This window comes from Orycteropus afer, unplaced genomic scaffold, assembly GCF_000298275.1.
Source record: "Orycteropus afer afer isolate SDZICR_OR568_19922 unplaced genomic scaffold, OryAfe1.0 scaffold00007, whole genome shotgun sequence".
In the NCBI taxonomy this organism is placed as follows: Eukaryota; Metazoa; Chordata; class Mammalia; order Tubulidentata; family Orycteropodidae; genus Orycteropus; species Orycteropus afer.
In genome coordinates, this window is record NW_006921594.1 from 1709517 (window position 1) to 1714005 (window position 4489).

Genomic DNA, 4489 nt, shown 5'->3' on the forward strand with positions numbered 1-4489 from the left:
TGTATAGATAAAACATTTTCTTCATGAGATCAGATTTGATGACTGATATAACAGGGGAATCTATGTGATTTCTTAATAAATTCAACTACAGCAAAAGTATTTTCCCATCAAGCATATCTAATAAGTAAAACACTTTCATAAAGAGCACACAGCAAAGTGCAGAGTAAGAGATAGAAAGAGCCTATGAGCTTATAAAAGGCATCTCTGGACCAGACCAAATAGCTGTTTTTCCAGAGCTATCTCTGTTTTTTGTACCCAGGTGAAGTGTACATAGAAATTAAGCCAATTGTGGGTAGTTAAAATGTGTTTTTCTTTTTTTGACTATTAGCAATGAAGAAAGTCTTAGCTTAGTGACAGCTATTCATTGATGTATATAAGAAATGCTTTTGGGCTTTTCCTTCCTAAAGATAAAGGCATTCTTTCTTTACTAGAATTCTGTATTTATCAAATGTCTTGAATGCACAATGGTATAATTTCATTGAATCATTCTGAGGGCAATTGATTCTGTCTTCTTTGCCATAATTAATATAGATTTCCTCTTTCAACTTTATGCCCAAATGGTGTTCATTTATCACAATGGGACTTGTACACATATATAATAACTACGCTTCTATATGGTCCAAAGAATTTAATTCCAGAGTAAAAGTCTAACAGCAAATAGAGGAAATTTTCTTAAGGGATTTCAAGACATAGTTAAAAAGCGAGGAAATGGTAGTTTTGTTAGCTGATAGGAAAAGAAATGGGATTCTGTTAGTTGATAGGTAAAGAAATCTTTCAGCTATCACAAGTGATGTCAGGAAGATATTTCTGTGAACAGGGAACACAGCAGGATTTACTTACAGGTTGTCAGGGGCAGAGGTGGTTGAAGCTCTTCCCTGTGGTATTCATTCATTTCTTGAGTGCTGTTACAATTATTTGCTTCAGCCAACATGATCTGAAATGCATACAAAACACATATAACTATTCAAATTTTCAATGGAAATCTCAATCCTAATTAACTATAAATCAGTAAAGCTGGTAGCCTGAGGTAGGTAAAAATGAGAACTTTGTACATGAAAGGCTACATATGCCCCTATATCTAAGAATTTCCTAGTTACAAACCTCCAAATCACTGCATGCAACTTCCTTGACTTCAATTATCCTCCTAAAGGAAGTGAGAGCAGGTTAACCAAGCCAAATAGGAGTCCTTGTCAGAGAATAAGTCTTTTTTTTTTTTTTTTTTTGGTTCATGTAGCAAAACCCATAGATCTCAATGGGAGTAGACTTCTGGCCCCATCATCTGAGAATGTGGAGTGGAACAAAGTGAGAATTTATGTCCTCCAGATTAGCTGAAATATACCTCCCGGGTTTCAGAGTTAGGAGGAGTGGTGTTCCTTCAGCACTTCCTTTGCTAAATCTTAAGATATTTAGCATATATTGCTCCTCAAGTTATAAATATTCTTATATTACCTTCTCCTGTGAGGCTTAATATTCCTTAAGGACAGTGATAATGATTTATACTTCTTTGTAGACATGTTTACAATATTGCAAATAGAACATGTTCAAAAATACACAGTTATTAAAAAGAGAGAGAGAGAGAGAAGTTATGCTAATAATAAGACAAGAGGAAAGAATGCCTAAATACATTTCCAGGGTAGATGATTTCAAGTTTTGATAAAGAGTCCTATCTTGTTCCTCATGTTGTAAATGCACTCTTTGTTTTGTTTTCTTTGTTTTTGGTTTTGTTCATCTCAATCAAGGGTCAGTTGACACTGGCCAATCAACCATCGTAAATACATTTCCACTATCAAGCATTTGTCCTGGTATCCAAAGGTATGTTCACCTCATTTCAAATTGTAAGGTAGCCATCAAGAGTATAATATAGATGTTTGTCAAGTCTTTCCTGACTCAAACAGCACTAGCATGTTACCAAAAAGAGTGCTGCTGAGGAAGACAATGGAAGTCAGATGGGGGCTGGGAGGGCCCCAACCTCCCCAGATCACCAGCTGTAGTAATTAAATTTTTAATCAAGCCAGATACTGTCTCTGAGTATTTTCCTGTTTTAGATTATTTAATTTAACTTTTCATGGTCCATATTATGACACATACAGAAATAGAGGAGTTCAATGAAATTGCTGAGTATGTGTTAGCTCTGTACAATTTTAGTATTAAATCTCTTTTTCCTCAAAATAAAGGGCTTTTTGGTGTTTGATAAACACCAGACCTATCACTGTTCTTTTTGTCCTATTTTAAGAACCAGTTTATTGGAGAGCAGATTTACTACCTAGAGTCTCTCTTTCTTTTTCTCTGTCCCTTTCCAGGGAGTTGACTATATTGAATTGGAACCAAAACTATGTACTACAGACAAGTAATGGAGAGGTCTGCAATTCTTCACTTTACTGACATTGTATGCGTGTATGCAAGAATAGTATGATAACATATTTCTGATTTTCTTCCTTAACACGAAAGCATTATAGATAGTTTCTGCTCATTCAAATATGGGGCTAGTATTTACATTATTAACAGTATTTACTACATTATTTACAATATTATCTTCATTCCTTACTGTTCCAAGAGCAGATTGGGATATGGTGTTTAGTCTCTTTAGTTTAGGAAATGATCACAGTGTAGATATCAGTCATACTTCAAATAAAATATGACTGAGGAATTAGAGTCTATTTAGCCCAGGGTTAGATGTAGTTACATAGGGAAATTTCAGTCATATTTCTTAGTCATATTTCTCAATGGTTACTCTCACTTACTTATAAATTCCTTAAGTAAAAATAACATTATTTCTGAGCTTGCTTGGTGCCTTTTAGTGAAAAAGTAGTATGGAAAAATTGATGTGATAGTTGTCAAAGTGTTAATTTCCTTAGAAATTATTTTTCTTAATTTTCCTATATTATTTATTTTATTTCTTGACCATAAAATTGTCTCATTTTCTAAGAGTTATACTTCATTTTACTTTTATTTTTTTTAAAAATCTAATAAACTATTTTAATAAAATTGCTTTGTGTCTTTCATTTGTGAAACAATTCCTAAAGGCTATATATCAGAATATCAGAGATTATTTTTTCCAATATATATAAAGTGAACAAGAGTTATCCATGACATGTATGGTATAACTTAAAATATGTGAAATATTGGGTTAAATATGTTGATTTCTATAATTTTATAATTTAAATTCTACCACTCATCTCTCAATTTGTCATACCGTGGTGCTTGTGTGTTGCTTTGAGGCTGGAGGCTATGCCACCAGTATTTCAAATACCAGCAGGGTCACCCATGCTGGACAGGTTTCAGCGGAGCTTCCAGACTAAGTCAGACTTGGAAGAAGGAAGGGGCCATCCCCTTCTCAAAGAATTAGCCAGTGAAAATCTATGAAAAGCAGTTAAACAATGCCTGATATATTATTGGAAACTTTATGAATAGCCCTTAAACAGTGCCTGATTTAGTGCTGAAAGATGAGCCCCTCAGGTTGTGATTCACTCAAAATATGACTGAGGAAGAGCTGCCTCCTCAGAACAGAGCTCACCTTAATGATGTGGATAGAGTAAAGCTTTTGGGACCTCCAATTGCTGATGTGTCATGACTCATAATGAGAAAAACAGCTGCAAACATCCATTAGTAATCAGAACATGGAATGTATGAAATATGCATCTAGGGAAATTTGAAATTGTCAAAAATGAAATGGAACACATAAAGATCAATATCCTAGGCATTAGTGACCTGAAATGGACTGGTTTGGGCCATTTTGAATCAGACAATCATATTATCTACTATGCTGGGAATGACAAATTGAAGAATGGTATGGCATTCATCATCACAAAGAATGTTTCAAGATCTATCCTGAAGTACAATGCTGTCAGTGATAGGATAATATCCATATGCCTACAAAGAAGACTAGTCAATACTAATATTATTCAAATTTACACACCAACCTCTAAAGCCAAAGAGGAGGACACTGAAGATTTTTACCAACTTCTGCAGTCTGAAATTGACAAAACATGCAAAAGAGACATATTGATTACTCATAGTGATTGAACTGCAAAAGTTAGAAACAAAGAAGAATCACTGGTAGTTGGAAAATATAACCTTGGCGATACAAATGACTCTGGAGATAGCATAATAGAATTTTGCAAGAACAATGACTTATTCATTGCAAATGCCTTTTTTTTCAACAACATAAACAGCAGCTATATACATGGACCTCACCAGATGGAAGATGCAAGAATCAAATAGACCACATTTGTGGAAAGAGGTGATGGAAAAGCTCAAAATCTTCAGCCAAAACAAGGCCAGGGGCTGACTGGGGAACAGGCAATCAACTGCTCATATGCAAGTGCAAGTTCAAGCTGAAGACAGTTAAAACAAGTCCCCAAGAGCCAAAATATTACTTTGATTATATCCCACCTGAATTTAGACATGACTTAAAGGACAGATTAGGAGTTCTGGTGGCATAGTGATTAAGACACTTGACTGGTAAGCAGAAGGCTGGTGGTTCAAACCC